The following is a 20,712-nucleotide window of genomic DNA, read 5'->3' on the forward strand; positions in this document are numbered from 1 at the left end:
CCCATGTTGTACTCTGCTATCCCTCCCCTTTCCCTGCCCAACTCCATACTGTTGCTCCTGTTCAATCTGTTTTTGTTGCAATCTGACCTGAGGTGTCAGAGGTAGCGGTCATGTATGTGTGAAGTGTACTTGCTTGTGTGAATGTATGAGCATTTCTCTTTCCTGAAGGAGGCTTTGGCTGAAAGCTTATTCATAACAGTCTTTTCATTGTGCCTGTCTGTGACTCAGTGTGTCACCTTTATGCTGAGTAGCATTCTATTCTTTGCATAATATCCTAACATTTTCATAATATTGTGGATGATCCAGTCTGGACTTTTCATTGTTTAAAGAGTTTATTTGCTTTTTTTCCATTTCTCTAATTTTGACTGCCCCTTATATATCAGCCAATGTAACAGCTAATGGGTTGGCACAACAAAATACACTCCTGGAAATTGAAATAAGAACACCGTGAATTCATTGTCCCAGGAAGGGGAAACTTTATTGACACATTCCTGGGGTCAGATACATCACATGATCACACTGACAGAACCACAGGCACATAGACACAGGCAACAGAGCATGCACAATGTCAGCACTAGTACAGTGTATATCCACCTTTCGCAGCAATGCAGGCTGCTATTCTCCCATGGAGACAATCGTAGAGATGCTGGATGTAGTCCTGTGGAACGGCTTGCCATGCCATTTCCACCTGGTGCCTCAGTTGGACCAGCGTTCGTGCTGGACGTGCAGACCGCGTGAGACGACGCTTCATCCAGTCCCAAACATGCTCAATGGGGGACAGATCCGGAGATCTTGCTGGCCAGGGTAGTTGACTTACACCTTCTAGAGCATGTTGGGTGGCACGGGATACATGCAGACGTGCATTGTCCTGTTGGAACAGCAAGTTCCCTTACCGGTCTAGGAATGGTAGAACGATGGGTTCGATGACGGTTTGGATGTACCGTGCACTATTCAGTGTCCCCTCGACGATCACCAGTGGTGTACGGCAAATGTAGGAGATCGCTCCCCACACCATGATGCCGGGTGTTGGCCCTGTGTGCCTCGGTCGTATGCAGTCCTGATTGTGGCGCTCACCTGCACGGCGCCAAACACGCATACGACCATCATTGGCACCAAGGCAGAAGCGACTCTCATCGCTGAAGACGACACGTCTCCATTCGTCCCTCCATTCACGCCTGTCGCGACACCACTGGAGGCGGGCTGCACGATGTTGGGGCGTGAGCGGAAGACGGCCTAACGGTGTGCGGGACCGTAGCCCAGCTTCATGGAGACGGTTGCGAATGGTCCTCACCGATACCCCAGGAGCAACAGTGTCCCTAATTTGCTGGGAAGTGGCGGTGCGGCCCCCTACGGCACTGCGTAGGATCCTACGGTCTTGGCGTGCATCCGTGCGTCGCTGCGGTCCGGTCCCAGGTCGACGGGCACGTGCACCTTCCGCCGACCACTGGCGACAACATCGATGTACTGTGGAGATCTCACGCCCCACGTGTTGAGCAATTCGGCGGTACGTCCACCCGGCCTCGCGCATGCCCACTATACGCCCTCGCTCAAAGTCCGTCAACTGCACATACAGTTCACGTCCACGCTGTCGCGGCATGCTACCAGTGTTAAAGACTGCGATGGAGCTCCGTATGCCACGGCAAACTGGCTGACACTGACGGCGGCGGTGCACAAATGCTGCGCAGCTAGCGCCATTCGACGGCCAACACCGCGGTTCCTGGTGTGTCCACTGTGCCGTGCGTGTGATCATTGCTTGTACAGCCCTCTCGCAGTGTCCGGAGCAAGTATGGTGGGTCTGACACACCGGTGTCAATGTGTTCTTTTTTCCATTTCCAGGAGTGTATATAGGTACTCTTTATGGCATTGCTGTTGTTAATGCAGACAGCTGGTCCAGTTTGTTTCTTAGGCCCATTATATTCTGGCAATATATGTAAAGTTTGTCATTTCTGAAACTCTTTGTTCTAGTGACACTGCTCTTTTGTAAATTATAATTAGAAGTTATAGAAAGTATACATGCATTTCTTTGAGTTAATTTAGTCTTGGAACTGAACCTGGGTACCAAAAATCCTGTAGAGTTGTGTGTTCCTATGTTCTCCTGCTTCTTCTGCTTGTCTTTGATATTGCTTGTGATGGTGGAGGAACGTCAGGTGATGAAAGGTCTTGCACTATTGAAGATTGTGGAAGGACCAATACTGATGAAAGTTCTTGTGCTACTGATGATAGATCAATAGCTGATGAGGTTTCTCAAACTACTGTAGATGAAACATGAGGAGTTGTAGGTTTGATGGCTGCTTTTCAAAATGGTAAAATCACTGCTGTTGCACCTGAAGCTTATGGTGTGTTTTTATTGGTTCTTCTGTTGTTTGCACTGGTGTGGTTGGGCCCATCTATACCTGACACTACTGGCAGGAGAATTGGAATGCTGTTTACTTTAGATGTTGATAAAGCAGTTTTTACTACTTCGGCACGTATGACTTCTTTACCACTGTTACTTCTGTGCATACCATGTTTTGTGTAGTGCTCCGTTACAGAGCTGTCAACTAGTATGAAAGCTGTATAAGGCAAATCATTTACAACTTTTTGTAGTCTCCTGTTGCCTCAATGGAATAACAACATTAAATAAAGTTAATGTGAGTTATTTCAAAGTTTATCTTTGGAAACCCTCATTGTACCTCTCCTTCCATTACTTTACAGATTGACAATAAGATAGAATAACAGTTATAACAAAATAAAACTTTAAATAGTGTAATATACCTATGGAAAAATATAAAATAGGATGATGAATAATATGGGACCACATAGTAATACAAATTATTTGTAGACATAAAATGTTCTGAGTCATATAAAAAGCATCTAAAAGATATAGGCTGGATGTAAAATATACAAAGGTTACAAAATGATTCTAGTTTAGTATACTTGGCATGGTATTCACTGGAGAGTAACCAGTGCACCAAGGAGAACTCTCTGATGTGTGGATATGGCAGTGGAGATCTGTCACATGCCCCGAATTCTTCAACCAACCACACAAATCATCTGCAGACAAGCACCACTCTTACTACCCAATATCTGCATGGACTGGGACAGCTTAATCATATCTTCCACCATGGCTTAATCATGCCTTGAAATGGGGAAAATCTTCCCTGAAAGCCTTTACCACTCCAAACGATATATCCACTCATCCCAGTTGGGCTGCAGCACTGTAATGTAGAGTGTTTGGGTATGTACATGTGTGTGTTTTTGTTTGTTTGGTCTAAACAAGGAAATTGTAAAAAAACTTAGCACAAGTTCAGTCTTATTTATGAGCTGCTCAGTAGCCGTGCAGTCTGAGGTGCCTTGTCACGGTCTGTGCGGCTTCCCCCATCGGAAGTTTGAGTACTCCCTCAGGCATGGGTGTGTGTGTGTTGTCAATAGCTTAAAAGTTAGATTAAGTAGTCTGTAGGCTTAGGGACCAATGACCTCAGCAGTTTGGCCCCATAAGACCTTACCACAAATTTTCAATTTTTTATTTATGTGCCTGTTGATCACTCAGTGCCTCAGCTATACAGTGACAGGTTACCTACACTTCTTCGATTGCTTCTTGGTAAGACTGCACAACATACGAAACAATAAAATTTTATGTTTCTTCTTTAATCTAAACATATTATAAAAATGTGTGTGTTTGTGTTTCCCCCACATTTCCTAAAACAATTTCAACCAAACTTGGTACACATATCCCTTACTGTCAGGTAACAATTGCTGTGGAGGTAAAAATCATTTACTTATCCCAGTTCAGGAGCTATGATGTCATAATCACTGAGATGCATGAAAAGTTGCCACAACATGCATGGCATTTAAATTTATTACTTCTGTGCTACTATCTCCCCTCACAAGTTATTTGCTGCTGAATATACCTACACAAATATAACATTGTATGGCACACAGTTCAAGGAAAACGTGATGCATCATGCATGAAGTTTTAATATATTTATTAAATAAATAATGGAAACTCCAGTAGGAATACCAACACTGTAGGAAAAGACAAATTGCTTACTTATGTATGTGAATGGCATGTGTGTGTGTGTGTGTGTGTGTGTGTGTGTGTGTGTGTGTGTGTGTGTTTTCCAGTGATGAAGGTTGTGGTCAAAAGCTTTCAGTAAGTGTCTTTTAATTTTGCCTGTCTGTGACTTGAAATTGTTTCTTTATGGTAAGTAACAATCTGTCTTTTCCTACAATGTTAATACACTAATTCTTCACTACTAAGACACTCCTACAGTTGAGTCAGCTTAAGGAAATTCATGACACCTAGCAGCACTTTAGACAGCTTTCAAGTCAAGCACAAATGACTGTAGGTGAAAACAATTGCTGTCTATAGAGCTATGAAAGGGCATTGCCATAGAGACATTTGCAAAATCACATTGTAGCCATGTGAAGCTGTCTGGGATATTACACTATAAAGACTATTTTATTTTTTTGTTTCTAGTAGAAAATTGGCAAAATAAATATCTGGCCAATGCTGTGTTTGTCAGCTATATAACCAATAAAATTACAATTTAATTATCAGTGGAATCTATTTCTTTCATTATCATAGAGCCTGCACATCTTCACTTTTCTGTTTACGAAAATCTGAAGAAAAATAGTGCTTTAACAGCCAATGTAATTGTCAAGCCCAATTACAAATTTACTGTCCTAATTATGTTGTTCATATAAATACAAGTAAAGTTTTTGTATTGGCTTTCTCTTAGGCTTTTAATCTCTCTTTCTCTGTCTCTTTTTCTCCCCCCTCCCCTCCTTACCCTGTGTGCATCTGGGGAGGGTGAGCTGGGGAAGAGCCACATGCATATGCCTGCAATGAGAGAGAGAGAGAAAAAAACTTTCTTGGATTCTAACTGATTCATTAAATGTGTTAATGTTTTCACAAATTCAAATTATTGACTATTCGCTGAAATCATCCAAACTGTGTGCTAGACTGAGACTCAAACTTTCAATCTTTGCCTTTTGTGGGAAAGTGTGCTACAAACTGAGCTACCCAAGCATAACTCACAACCTGTCCTTACAGCTTTACTTCTGCTAATACTTCATCCCTTACCTACCAACCTTCAGAGAAACTCTTCTGATTGCGAGACTAGCACTCCTAGCAGGAAAAGTATTGCAGACACATGGCTTAGCAACAGTCTGGGTGGCATTTCCAGAATGAAATTTTCAGTCTGCAGTGGAGTATGTGCTGATATGAAACGTCATGTTAAATTAAAACTCTGTGCTGGATGGAGACACAAACTCAGGTCCTTGGCCTTTTGTGGGCAAGTGCTCTACTGATTCAGGTAGCCACATGACCATCTGCACAGCTTTACTTCTCTCCAGAGGGCTAGTCTTGCAAATTTCATAGGAGAGCTTCTGTGAAGGGTGGAAAGTAGGAGATGAGGTACTGGCAGAAATAATGCTGTGAGAAAGGATTGTAAGTCATGTTGGGGTAGTTCGGTAGGTAGAGCACTTGCCCAATAATGGAAAAGGTGTTGAGTTTGAGGTTCGATCCAGCACACAGTTTTAATCTGACAGGAAGTGCACATTCCACAGCAAGTGAAAATTTCATTCCAAGTTTATCCGGATTAATGTACAGTGACTTCAGTTTTTTATAATGAATTTTTCTTACATTCTACTAAAAAATTGAGTGGTTAATAAAGTTCAAAAAAACAGAAGTATAGACAACAATTTCAAGTTATTTTGTATACATTTTAATTAGTTACTGCAAAGCAACATAAGTACATCAGAACAAAATCATGATTATGAAGGAAATTACTGAGCGTGGAAAAAAAATAGGTTTAATAAAAGGCAAAGAACTGGATGTCCCAGTAACTCTTGATGATTTTGAACAATAAATCACAACAAACAGAATGGTTGATCTTGCTGATATAGAAGTTCTAATTCTAGGAATCATCAAATGAAAATAACACAACAGCAACACAAAACTGCAATTCCATCACTCATTTCTTATGCTGTTAAACAGAGTATCTTCTCGGAGTACTAAAATGTAAGTGATTCACATTAAGTAGTATGCTGGACACACACTAGAGGAAGTGATATTTTCAGGTACCACTTAAGAATTTAAATACGCAAAATGGAAGACTAATTAAATTCAGACTGTTAACAGGATGAGATATACAACTAATTATACACACGAATGTTGTGTGTAGAACAAGATCAGATATACAACTAATTATGCACATGAATGTGGTGTGTAGTCATAGTTCCAAATATAAGAGCAAAGTTTAATTTAAAACATGGATATAGCCTCTCAACATAGTAAGACCTTTTATACATTTGGAGTGTTCCCAAACTTGGCAATTCAATGCTCTACAATTAAAAGTACAGAAAGCAATGAAAGTATAAATGTTCAATGACCAGTAAAACTCGAATGAATTTTTCTCAGGAATCTGATCTTTGATTTGCAGACATTACAGTTTCGTATTTTTTGCCAATGATTCTTAATTATAGTAGATTAACATATTTTCTCCCCCATACTATAGAATTAATTTTCCTGATAATCACTCATATAGCTGTATTTCCTTCACACTTATAGTTATATCTGCTGCATATTAGCCCAGTCTTTGCCTTTCTTCATAATCACTGGCAATGGTACTGAAATTTGGATTTGAAACTCAGAGATATTGCTGCAGTCTTCCATGGAATTCCTGATGATATCTGTTGCAAGTAGAAGCAAACAGAAATGTTTTATTATTAATCTAATGTATATTTTATGTAGACAGGTTACAGTACGCTCCATTTTGCCTACAAATAAGAAATCAATGACATTGTTGACACAGAGGACAATTATCAAACAATGCAAAAAAAGATAAGAAATATTTCGATTGCAATTTCCTTTCTCAGAAGGAAAATTTGCTATTAGCATTAAGTGTCAACCCATAAAGAGGACAGAATCATTTCAAAATGAAACCAGCACCAAAGAAAGATACAAAACATCATTTACTCTTTAAGTATCAGCAGGTCATCAAAAGAAATAACTACAGAAAATCTTGTTAATCTTAGATTTGCTCATCTGAAGAAAAAAGAGGATGATGCTCAGAGGAAAAGGAACTTTCCAGGAGCATTAACAAGGAGAATGCCATAGAAACTAGGCATCTTGCTCTGATGTCTTTCAAATCATCTAAATCTTTCACATCACTTAATTTACTCAATTAACTTTCTGTTTTATGCTTTAGAAAGTTTACTTTCTCCTTTGGTCTCTTGTAGAAAATTGATTCTAAGTTGCAGAGGTTTGAGAGTCTTGTTTATTCTCTAGCAGACAAGGAAACATACAGTTAACAATTTAAGAATGAACACACAAATTGTGATTATGGTTCTGAACCACCTGTAGAACATTTCAGAACAAATGAAAATTTGTGATGGACTGGGACTTAAACCCAAATTTCCCACTTATTGCAAGTGCTCATCTTAATCACTTTGGCTATCTGAGCATGCTTCCTGGAGTGGTCCAAATCTGCATTTGTCCTTGTGCTTGCACTTTATTACTGTGATTCCTGCACAGGATGAGAGACTGTTTTCTACATCACACCCAGCGGTGTGTCGCAGAGGGCACTTTACATTCCACTGTCATTACCTCCCTTTCCTGTTCCAGTCACGTACAGTTCGCGAGAAGAACGACTTTCATCATAGCCTTACTATTGCATTAATACTGCAGTGTAGTGCCCCAGACACTGCACTGGTGATCAACAGCCACATTTAATTAAGAATGTACTTGTGAGTTGTGATTATGGTTCCACATCAGCTGTAGAATATTTCAGAACAAATGGAGATTTGGGCCACTCCTGGAGATGTGCTCAGGTAGCCAAAGTTGTCAAGATGACCACTCACAATGCATTTGAGTCCTGGTCCAGCACAAATTGTCATTTGTTCTGAAAGATTCTACAGCTGATGTGGAACCAGTATTGTAATTTGTGAGTTCATTCTTAATTGAATGTGGGTGTTGATCATCAATGCAGGCAAGAAGAGGTACAGTCTCTGACAACCCCATGAATGAAGATTAGGTAATGTGAACCATTCAAACTGAGTGTCGGCAAATAAGGTCCTATTAGTAACCCTTGCACAGTTCTAGCCATAATGGAACATGATGGAATGACACAATTAAAATAGCTTTGTACACTTATATACACAATTTGTGTTCAGAGAAGAATCCAGAATAAATAAGATTAATTTTATTACTTTTGAAACAACATAATTACTTTGCATATATATATTGGATTTATTTCACAATTTGGTTATCCACTTGTAATCACATTTGAAGTCACTGAAAACAAAATTGTTAATTACAAATTCTCAAACTAACTTCAGAAATGATTATCAATACGTAACTCATCCATCATGTAAAAGGCTTTCTCAGATGTATGTACTATATATCTTTGTTCTTATTAGTTAGATGTTGTTGAATGAAGTTGGCGGGAAGTGAGATGTGAAAGTTACGTTTTGTATTATGCATTTGTTGCTTTGTGTTTGTAATTGTTTATTTGAAACTTAATAATTTGAAAAATATAGAATATATGTGTTAACAGTGAATATGGGCACTTGTGATTTTGATTATTTATATTATACTTAACAGTAAATGAACCCAATATATCCCTACATCAATCAGGCATTAGTATGCCTGCGACAATATGTATACCTAATATTTTCCAAAATGCTGTGCATAAAAATAGGATTTTCTCGTGCTTGTACCTCAGGTTTGATCGGTGATAAAAAGGTAGGGTCAAGTATTTTGGATAGCCCAACAGAAGGATTGTTTTACTGTCACTATCATACAGTACAGGATCAAAGTATGAATATTAAACACTTCCTCCTGCTTAGGCAAATGGAGCAAATTCATTGGTTCTTTTTGCATTTGATGTAGTCTATGATGGGCTTGATGAGACTTATGGTGGCACCACTAGCTCATAGGCAGTTTCTTGCAACACCCCACAAAAAGATTTTTTTCAATATTTTTGCTGCCACCAGTGGACCAAAACACAGCCGAGAATTCCAAGATGGCTACCCGCAGCAAATTGCTGAAATTTTTGTGATGTATTCCTAAGATCATGGTCTCAATAAACCTTGAAAATTTTCTTGATGTCTTAATCTGTTTTCAAGATACAGAGGTCCAAAGTTACCCTACTTCTACAGATAAAATCTGATATAAGACAAAATCTAAATGATAAATAACTACAGCAAATTGCTCAAATTTTAACATAATATTCTGTAGGCATTATCTAGAAGAGTTATTATCTAGAAGAGCTATTACCCCATTTTCAAAATTGTTTACCTGTTATCAAGGAAAACCTCAAAAACTTGTTTCTTGGGTATTAAATCCAGCTGTGGATTCCAAGAGGGCTATGCACAGCAAAGATCTGTAATTTTTGCTATATGCTCCTAAGATCCCAATCTCTAACAACATTGAAAATTTTCTTCATATCTTTACTGTTTCTAAGATATAGAGGTTCAAAAGATACCCTACATGTACACATAAAATATGCATGTAAAATCTGGTGTGGGGCAAAAATGTAGTTTGTAAAGTGATGTAACATGGAGAAATATGCTGTAAAGTGCCTCCATGTTATAGTACTGAAGCACATGCAAAATTTTATTCCACACAAAATCCAGTCTGTGGTGTAAAATTAGATTTGGTTTATTTCTGTTTCACATAAATAAACAATCAGAATTTTACTGACCCATGAAATCCTTTCTGTATGAGTGAGATGCTCATCTGTGGCAGGGAAAGTAAGGGAACCAGTGGAAAAATGCCACTATAGGAGCACAACAAAGGCAAATATGCTCCTATTTATGAAAAGACTCTAACTGAAAAGTGTGGTATGAGCTGCCTCATTCTACCTTCCTCAGCACCTTTAAAAATTTCCCAAAAAATATGGCATGTGAACATATTCATCCTTCTTTATGCTGAGAGAGAAGAAGACATTGGCAGTGGCAAAGATATGGAAAAATAATAAATAATGAAAGATAGGAAATAGTAGTTCTGTTATAGAAAGAGCAAGGAGACAACAGCAAAGTGACAGATAGAGAGGGACACAGTGGCAGTGGAAAATAGTTGACAGTGACATAACAGTGCTAAGGAAAGTGTGAAGGAGACAGTGTCAGAAGGGAGGAGGGGATAAAGAGACATAGTGACTGTGAGAAGAGACAGCAGTAGTAGGAAGCAGCAAGCAAGAGAGAGCAAGAGGGAGACAGTGAAAGTGAGAGGAGAGTTTAGTCATAGGACAGAATGAAGGAGACTGTGGCTGTGACACAGGAGATAAAGACAGGAAGACACAAAGAGATAATGACAATGAGTTGGGCTGATTGAGAGTGTGGGAAGGGGCAACTGGGAGAGAATGGGTATGAGGAACTTACAATAATGGACTAGTGGATGTGAGTGAGTTAAAGTTATAGGGGAGCTTATGGGAGCAAGGTTAAAGAAAAAGTGCAAATATGTTGACATTCCAAAATTTTTGGGAAAATTATTAAAAGTGCTGAGGAAGCTAAGATGAGGCAACTGGTACCCCACTTTTCAGTCAAAATCTTTTAAAACAGGAGAACATTGGTCTTTTTGTGCTCTGATAGGAGCATTTTTCCAATGGCATTACGTATTTCAAGAAGAAAATGGAATGAGCTTCAAGAAACAACATAAGTAAAAATAATTACTTTCAATTTTCATATTGGAAATGATATAGAAATTCTAGTCTGCAACCTCTGTTCTTCAATTATTTAAGAAGCTGAAGAAAATAAACCCGAACCAGTTCATTGTAAAAGTGGGGATTTGGAAGGGGTTTTGATTTTTTACAATATTTAGCAGCTTGTTAGGTTATAGCATTGTGGGCGTATCAGGCAGGATGTAAATATTGTGTACATTAATATAACTAAATGTTGCAGGAGCAAAATTAAAAATTACTGATGTTGTTGGGACTGGAAGTTATTTAGGCACTTTGACTTGTATCCTGTTGATGGAAATAACAAAGGCAGCATATGGACATGTGGAGATAAATAACTGTTTAAGTAGGAAAGTGCTTTACTCATTTTCTTGTGTTATGTGGGAAAAAGTTTGTGAAAATGATAATTATGGAGCCCAAAACAGAGAGAGAGGTAGGTGGGGATGAATGTTTAGTGGGCATGGGAAACTTAGACAAAAAATTGAGAATGAGGAGAAAATGTTTGAATTAGATGAACTGGGCAAGTTAGATGTGAAAGTATTGATTCTGAAGACATACCAGTTCATGAAAAGGAAGAAGAAAGCCATTGAATAGTTAACATTAGCAAGTGAAGCACAATTTCAGTCCTTTCAGCAATCAGTGAACAGATCAAGGAATGGATGACCAAATTTGATGAAACATGTAGTAGAATCCAGTAAAAACAGAAACTATTATTCAAAATGGCTTAGAAAATTTGCAAACTGTGAATGGTATTGTTGAAAGAAAAGACAAAATTGTGGCTAAAATAGTCAGAGAAATTAAACAACTAATAGAAGGATTGAGAGAAGGTGGAAAGGTGCACAATTAATATTGAGAAAGTGTATGTTGAAAGTAAAAATGCGAATAATTCAGAATGTGTTTTAATAGCTAAAACTAACCCCGCAGTTAATGCTGAAAACTGCGATAACTGTGATGTGTCTGATATACTATTGGAGAGGAACACATGAATAATTCATCTAATAATGTAGAAATATTTGATGATGGTAAAATGGATGATCTGTATGAGGATATTGTAAATGCAGTAGATGATCTTCGTGCAGTGACAAATAGTTTTCTTGCTTTGAAAGACGAAATTGTTTCAGTGCAAAGCAAAAATGAGGTATCTGAACTGCTAATAACAGGTGAATTTTCAATACTAGGTGCAAGAAGTAAAACTGTAATTGATCCATGTAATGATGTGAAGCTAATAATATATGAAGTGCAGTAGTCAATGTTGATGAAGACGTTACCTGTTTACTTATTTTGAGAGGCAATTTTATAGTTGAAGAAAGTTTAAAGTAGGCATCTCAGTAGTTAGTAGCAAATGAGTTTTCAGTGCTGTGTACATAAAGTCATTTAACATATAAATTTTATGAAAATGATCCTGAGTGGAAAAATATATGCAAACGTTGTAATGAAATGCAGACTGAGTAGCAGGAGAAGTGTCAAAACTATTTTTCAAAAGAAAACTGTGCTATTATAGCAGATGGTGTTGAGTAATGTAAAATATTTTGTTCACATGTGGGTCCACATCCTCCAAGAATTTTGTGAAAGAAAACATTGTCTGTAGTAGGCTGCATAGTTATCCTTTATTTGTTGTGCAATTGGCCAACTTCGATTCTGAAATCATTTTGCATCACTTATGAGTAAGCAGTATGCTGTATGCCCTACATGTTATGGCACACAATCAAAAATACCATTCCACATGTTCATCCACATGTAGAAGAAAACATCTGCATTGCAATTTGAGATCAAAAACATCTTACTAGAAGCAAATAACTACTTTGTGTCATTTGCGAACCACATGACTTCTGCATTCAGACTGTCAAATGTCTGCCTGTGGAAGTTGCATTACATGTGAAATAAAGTGGTTATTCTACTTATGGATGAAAATATGTAATGGTTTCTGCGAGTGAATGCCACAACAGGTGGGGTATACAGCATAGTGCTTATGAATAAGTGCTTGAAAATGACTTAACACAATGTCTTGTTTCATGTAAAACAGTGGTTTCTAATGAAAGTTTTAAAGTGTTGATCTCTTAATTATAGTGAGAGAAAGTATCATGGCAGTTTGTGAAAGTGAAATTTGTTTGTCCTTTTTAAAAAGGTACACAGTTGTGATTTGCTACTAGGCTTAAGAAGAAAGCTAAATGTAGAGATTAAAAGTAATATAGTGTCTATTTATGAAAAATGTAATGGTAGGCTTGTGTTTCGGTGACAGTGAAATGAAAAAGGTATCACAGTGTGACATAGCAAGCTGGTATCCTTTTACTTCCTCTCTTGTTTTTCTGTCTGCCTCCTTATAATCATTTTTTCATTTTTGACTAGTTACTATTACATGTTGTTGTAGTGGTCTTCAGTCCTGAGACTGGTTTGATGCAGCTCTCCATGCTACTCTATCCTGTGCAAGCTTTTTCATCTCCCAGTACCTACTGCAACCTACATCCTTCTGAATCTGCTTAGTGTATTGATCTCTTGGTCTCCCTCTATGATTTTTACCCTCCACGCTAAACTGATGATCCCTTGATGCCTCAGAACATGTCCTACCAACCGATCCCTTCTTCTAGTCAAGTTGTGCCACAAACTCGCCGGCCGGGGTGGCCGAGCAGTTCTAGGTGCTACAGTCTGGAATCGCGCGACCGCTACGGTCGCAGGTTCGAATCCTGCCTCGGGCATGGATGTGTGTGGTGTCCTTAGGTTAGTTAGGTTTAAGTAGTTCTATGTTCTAGGGGACTGTTGACCTCAGAAGTAAAGTCCCATAGTGCTCAGAGCCATTTGAACCATTTGAACCACAAACTCCTCTTCTTCCCAATTCTATTCAGTACCTCCTCATTAGTTATGTGATCTATCCATCTAATCTTCAGCATTCTTCTGTAGCACCACATTTCAAAAGCTTCTATTCTCTTCTTGTCCAAACTATTTATCGTCCATGTTTCACTTCCATACATGGCTACACTCCATACAAATACTTTCAGAAACGACTTCCTTACACTTAAATCTATACTCGATGTTAACAAATTTCTCTTCTTCAGAAACACTTTCCTTGCCATTGACAGTCTACATTTTATAATCTAATTCTCTCAGCATCACCCGACTTAATTCGACTACATTCCATTATCCTTGTTTTGCTTTTGTTGATATTCATCTAATATCCTCCTTTTAAAACACTGTCCGTTCCGTTCAACTGCTCTTCTGAGTCCTTTGCTGTCTCTGACAGAATTACAATGTCATCGGTAAACCTCAAAGTTTTTATTTCTTCTCCATGGATTTTAATACCTACTCCAAAATTTTTTTTTTGTTTCCTTTATTGCTTCCTCAATATAGAGATTGAATAACATCGGGGAGGGACTACAACCCTGTCTCACTCCCTTCCCAACCACTGCTCCCCTTTCACGTCCCTCGACTCTTATAACTGCCATCTGGTTTCTGTACAAATTGTAAATAGGCTTTTGCTCCCTGTATTTTACACCTGCTACCTTCAGAATTTGAAAGAGAGTGTTCCAGTCAAAAGCTTTCTCCAAGTCTACAAATGCTAGAAACGTTGGTTTGCCTTTCCTTAATCTATCTTCTAAGATAAGTAGTAGATTCAGTATTGTCCCACGTGTTACAATATTTCTACAGAATCCAAACTGATCTTCCCTGAGGTCGGCTTCTACCAGTTTTTCCATTCATCTGTGAAGAAATCGTGTTAGTATTTTGCAGCCATCACTTATTAACTTGACAGTTCGGTAATTTTCAGGTCTGTCAACACCTGCTTTCTTTGGGATTGGAATTATTATATTCTTCTTGAAGTCTGAGGGTATTTTGCCTGTCTCATATATCTTGCTCACCAGATGGTAGAGTTTTGTCAGGACTGGCTCTCCCAAGGCTATTAGTAGTGCTAATGGAATGTTGTCTACTCCCAGGGCCTTGTTACGACTCGATCTCTGTCAAACTCTTCACACAGTATCATATCTCCCATTTAACCTTCATCTACATCCTCTTCCATTTCCATAACATTGTCCTCAAGTACATTGCCCTTGTATAGACCCTCTATATACTCCTTCCACCTTTCTGCTTCCCCTTCTTTGCTTAGAACTGGGTTTCCATCTGAGCTCTTGACATTCATACAAGTGGTTCTCTTATCTCCAAAGGTCTCTTTGATTTTCCTGTAGGCAGTATCTATCTTACCCCTAGTGAGATAAGCCTCTACATCCTTACATTTGTCCTCTAGCCATCCCTGCTTAGCCATTTAGCACTTCCTGTCGATCTCATTTTTGAGACGTTTGTATTCATTTCTGCCTGCTTCATTTATTGCATTTTTATATTTTCTCCTTTCATCAATGAAATTCAATATTTCTTCTGTTACCCAAGGATTTCTAGTAGCCCTCATCTTTTTACCTACTTGATCCTCTGCTGCCTTCACTATTTCATTCCTCAAAGCTACCCATTCTTCTTCTACTGTATTTCTTTTCTCCATTCCTGTCAATTGTTCCCTTATGCTCTCCCTCAAACTCTGTACAACCTCTGGTTTAGTTAGTTTATCCAGGTCCCATCTCCTTAAATTCCCACCTTTTTGCAGTTTCTTCAGTTTTAATCTACAGGTCATAACCAATAGATTGTGGTCAGAGTCCACAACTGCCCTTGGAAATGTCTTACAATTTAAAACTTGGTTCCTAAATCTCTGTCTTACCATTATATAATCTATCTGATATCTTTTAGTATCTCCGGGTTTCTTCCATGTATACAACCTCCTTTCATGATTCTTGAACCAAGTGTTAGCTACGATTAAGTTATGCTTTGTGCAAAATTCTACCAGGCGGCTTCCTCTTTCATTTCTTACCCGCAATCCATATTCACCTACTACGCTTCCTTCTCTTCCTTTTCCTACCATTGAGTTCCAGTCACCCATCACTATTACATTTTCGTCTTCCTCCACTATCTGAATAATTTCTTTTATCTCATCATACATTTCATCAATTTCTTCGTCATCTGCAGAGCTAGTTGGCATATAAACTTGTACTACTGTAGTAGGCATGGGCTTCGTGTCTATCTTGGCCACAATAATGCGTTCACTATGCTGTTGGTAGTAGCTTACCCGCACTCCTATTTTTTTATTCATTATTAAACGTACTCCTGCATTACCCCTATTTGATTTTGTATTTATAACCCTGTATTCACCTGACCAGAAGTCTTGTTCCGCCTGCCACCGAACTTCACTAATTCCCATTATATTATTAGAATGGACAAGATGTATGACTGCTGTGTACGGACACAGGAGGAGCTGGCCATTGTTCGCGAACAGCTGAACGTGTGGATGGCCGCGGTCAGCCATCTTCAGGCCGCTGCCTCAGAGTGTAGCGGCAGTGGGGAGTCTGGTGCTTCGCATGGTACACCCCAGGTGTTACATGCTTCACCCACTGTCCCTGCTGTTGAGACATCTTCGCGGGTACCAGGCGCGGTTGGGCCACCCTCTCCCCAAGGGGAGTGGTGGGTTCAGCGGCGTTCGCGGCTCACGAGGCGGAGTGTCAATGTGGAAGCTGGCCATGTGGCATCGCCCGCTCTGCCTGTAAGTGGACATGTGGCCGCTCCTTCAGCAAGGTCCAAGCAGGCACACGGGGGGAGGGGTTTACTAGTTATTGGGAGCTCCAACGTTAGGCGGGTGATGGAGCCCGTTAGGGAAATAGCAGAAAGGTCGGGGAAGAAGGCCAGTGTTCACTCTGTCTGCTTGCCGGTGGGTTTTATCCAAGATCTGGAGGAGGCCCTGCCGGCAGCGATAAGGAGCACTGGGTGCACCTGACTGCAAATTGTTGCTCATGTCGGCACCAATGACTCCTGCCGTCTGGGTTCAGAGGTCATCCTCAGTTCATACAGGCGGTTGGCAGAGTTGGTGAAGCCGGAAAGCCTTGCTTGTGGGGTGGAATCTGAGCTAACTATTTGTAGTATCATTCCCAGAACCGATCGCAGTCCTCTGGTTTGGAGCTGAGTAGAAGGCTTAAACCAGAGGCTCAGACGATTCTGCGGAGATCTGGGGTGCAAATTTCTCGACCTCTGCTATCAGGTGGAGAAATGTAGGGTCCCCCTGAATAGGTCAGGCGTGCACTACACGCCGGAAGGGGCTACAAGGGTAGCGAAGTACGTGTGGAGTGCACATGTGGGTTTTTTACATTAGAGAATTCCCTCCCTAGGCCCGACAAGACGCCTCCTGAGATGCGGCAAGGTAGGAGTAGGCAAAATGCAACAGAGAATAACAATATTAATGTGCTAATAGTAAATTGCAGCAGCGTCTATAGAAAGGTCCCAGAACTGCTCTCATTAATAAACGGTCACAATGTCCATATAGTACTAGGGACAGAAAGTTGGCTCAAACCAGACGTAAACAGTAATGAAGTCCTAAACTCAGATTGGAATGTATACCACAGAGACAGGCTGGACAGTGAAGGGGGAGGCGTGTTTATAGCGATAAGAAGTGCAATAGAATCGAAGGAAATTGACGGAGATCCGAAATGTGAAATAATTTGGGTGAAGGTCACAGTTAAAGCAGGCTCAGACATGGTAATTGGATGTCTCTATAGGCCCCCTGGCTCAGCAGCTGTTGTGGCTGAGCACCTGAAGGATCATTTGGAAAATATTTCGAGTAGATTTCCCCACCATTTTATAGTTCTGGGTGGAGATTTTAATTTGCCAGATATAGACTGGGAGACTCAAATGTTCATAACGGGTGGCAGGGACAAAGAATCCAGTGAAATTTTTTTAAGTGCTTTATCTGAAAACTACCTTGAGCAGTTAAACAAAGAACTGACTCGTGGCGATAACATATTAGACCTTCTGGTGACAAACAGACCTGAACTATTTGAAGCAGTTAATACAGAACAGGGAATCAGCGATCACAAAGCGAGATTTTTCTGTTTAGCAAAAGTGACAAAAAGCAGATTACAGAGTAGCTGACGGAGCAACACAAAAGTTTTGACTCGAGTACAGATAGTGTTTAGGATCAGTGGACAAAGTTCAAAACCATCGTACAATATGTGTTAGATGAGTATGTGCCAAGCAAGATCGTAAGAGATGGAAAGGAGCCACCGTGGTACAACAACCGAGTAAGAAAACTGCTGCGGAAGCAAAGGGAACTTCACAGCAAACATAAACGTAGCCAAAGCCTTGCAGACAAGCAAAAATTACGCGAAGCGAAATGTAGTGTGAGGAGGGCTATGCGAGAGGCGTTCAATGAATTCGAAAGTGAAGTTCTATGTATTGATTTGGCAGAAAATTCTAAGAAATTTTTGTCTTATGTCAAAGTGGTATGTGGATCAAAACAAAATGTCCAGACACTCTGTGACCAAAATGGTACTGAAACAGAGGATGACAGACTAAAAGCCAAAATACTAATTGTCTTTTTCCAAAGCTGTTTCACAGAGGAAGACTGCACTGTAGTTCCTTCTCTAGATTGTTGCACAGATGACAAAATGGTAGATATCAAAATAGACGACAGAGGGATAGAGAAACATTTAAAATCGCTCAAAAGAGGAAAGGCTGCTGTACCTGATGGGATACCAGTTCGATTTTACACAGAGTACGCGAAGAAACCTCCGCCCTTCTTGCAGCGGTGTACCGTAGGTCTCTAGAAAAGCGTGGCATTCCAAAGGATTGGAAAAGGGCACAGGTCATCCCTGTTTTCAAGAAGGGACGTCAAACAGATGTGCAGAACTATAGACCTATATCTCTAACGTCTATCAGTTGTAGAATTTTGGAACACGTATTATGTTTGAGTATAATGACTTTTCTGGAGACTAGAAATCTACTCTGTAGGAATCAGCATGGGTTTCGAAAAAGACGGTCGTGCGAAACCCAGCTCGCACAATTTGTCAATGAGACTCAGAGGGCCATAGACACGGTTTCCCAGGTAGATGCCGTGCTTCTTGACTTCCGCAAGGCGTTCGATACAGTTCCCTACAGTCGCTTAATGAACAAAGTAAGAGCATATGGACTATCAGACCAATTGTGTGATTGGATTGAAGAGTTCCTAGATAACAGAACACAGCATGTCATTCTCAATGGAGAGATGTCTTCCAAAGTAAGAGTGATTTCAGGTGTGCCGCAGGGGAGTGTCGTAGGACCATTGCTATTCACGATATACATAAATGACCTTGTGGATGACATCAGAAGTTCACTGAGGCTTTTTGCGGATGATACTGTGGTATATCGAGAGGTTGTAACAATGGGAAATTGTACTGAAATGCAGGAGGATCTGCAGTAATTGACGCATGGTGCAGGGAATGGCAATTGAATCTCAGTGTAGATAAGTGTAATGTGCTGTGAATACATAGAAAGATAGATCCCTTATCATTTAGCTACAAAATAGCAGGTCAGCAACTGGAAGCAGTTAATTCCACAAATTATCTGGGAGTACGCATTAGGAGTGATTTAAAATGGAATGATCATATAAAGTTGATCGTCAGTACAGCAGATGCCAGACTGAGATTCATTGGAAGAATCGTAAGGAAATGCAATCTGAAAACAAAGGAAGTAGGTTACAGTACGCTTGTTCGCCCACTGCTTGAATACTGCTCAGCAGTGTGGGATCCATACCAGATGGGGTTGATAGAAGAGATAGAGAAGATCCAATGGAGAGCAGCGCGCTTCGTTACAGGATCATTTAGTAATTGCGAAAGCATTACGGAGATGATAGATAAACTCCAGTGGAAGACTCTGCAGGAGAGACGCTCAGTAGCTCGGTACGGGCTTTTGTTGAAGTTTCGAGAACATACCTTCACCGAAGAGTCAAGCAGTATATTGCTCCCTCCTGTGTATATCTCGTGAAGAGACCATGAGGATAAAATCAGAGAGATTAGAGCCCACACAGAAGCATACCAACAATTCTTCTGTCCACGAACAATACGAGACTGGAATAGAAGGGAGAACCGATAGAGGTACTCAAGGTACTCTCCGCCACACACTGTCAGGTGGCTTGCGGAGTATGGATGTAGATGTAGATGTAGATGTAGATCTAACTTTAACCTATCCATTTCCCTTTTTAAATTTTCTAACCTACCTGCCCGATTAAGGGATCTGAGATTCCACACTCTGATCCGTAGAACGCTAGTTTTCTTTCTCCTGATAATGACATCGTCTTGAGTAGTCCCCACCCGGAGATCCGAATGGGGGACTATTTTGCCTCTGGAATATTTTACCCAAGAGGATGCCATCATCATTTAACCATACAGTAAAGCTGCTTACTATTACATATGTGAGAATAATCTGCATTTTCATAAAAGAGGAAGGTTGGCCCTCAGTCTTAAAGAACATACCACCAGATCTAATTTTGTGCTTAGGTTTTCTGTATATAATTATTTTCCTAATTCATTTTGACCATTTCTAGTTGATACTATTGTTATAGGATGAAATCAGTAATTGTTTCATGACTTAAACTCTATAGTTGACTTATAATCAAATATAAATTCTATACTAATTATAAACATTTGGAAGAAGAACTGCTAGCACTCTTTAAGTATTTATTTAGCTGTATACGAAAACATGTTAGCAAAGCCAGCCATTAACTAATTCCAAAATAATTACCAGATTTGTCAAAAGTATTATTCGCATAACTATATCTGTTAATTTCATTAATTAAACAAATAATTTGGCGTGAACTTTGTGGTAGAAAAAGAAGGAAGTTTTTGAGATATTCAGTTAATTGAATGAGTTATGTTTTGATTGTAATTTCTGTAACTTAAACATCAAACAACATGTAGTTTCAGGACCTATTATTGTGGGGATATATAAAGGCATGATTTTTGGTCACGAGACAGTCAGTTCATGGCTGATTTTCAGACGAGAAACTTGTATTGGTTAGGTCAACAACAATGCATCAACTTAACCATGAAATAAGTGTAACACAAATAGTTTGTGTGTTAAAATAATGACAGTGTCTATTCAATATTGCTGCACATACCATATTATTCTGCAAGAACTGTGTGGTTGACTTTCTACTGCTCATAGATGTTCAGTGGGAAACTATTGTAGCAGCATGCTGATGTTTGCCTGCAAACTATTAATG

This window comes from Schistocerca serialis, chromosome 2 (assembly GCF_023864345.2).
Source record: "Schistocerca serialis cubense isolate TAMUIC-IGC-003099 chromosome 2, iqSchSeri2.2, whole genome shotgun sequence".
Lineage (NCBI taxonomy): Eukaryota > Metazoa > Arthropoda > Insecta > Orthoptera > Acrididae > Schistocerca > Schistocerca serialis.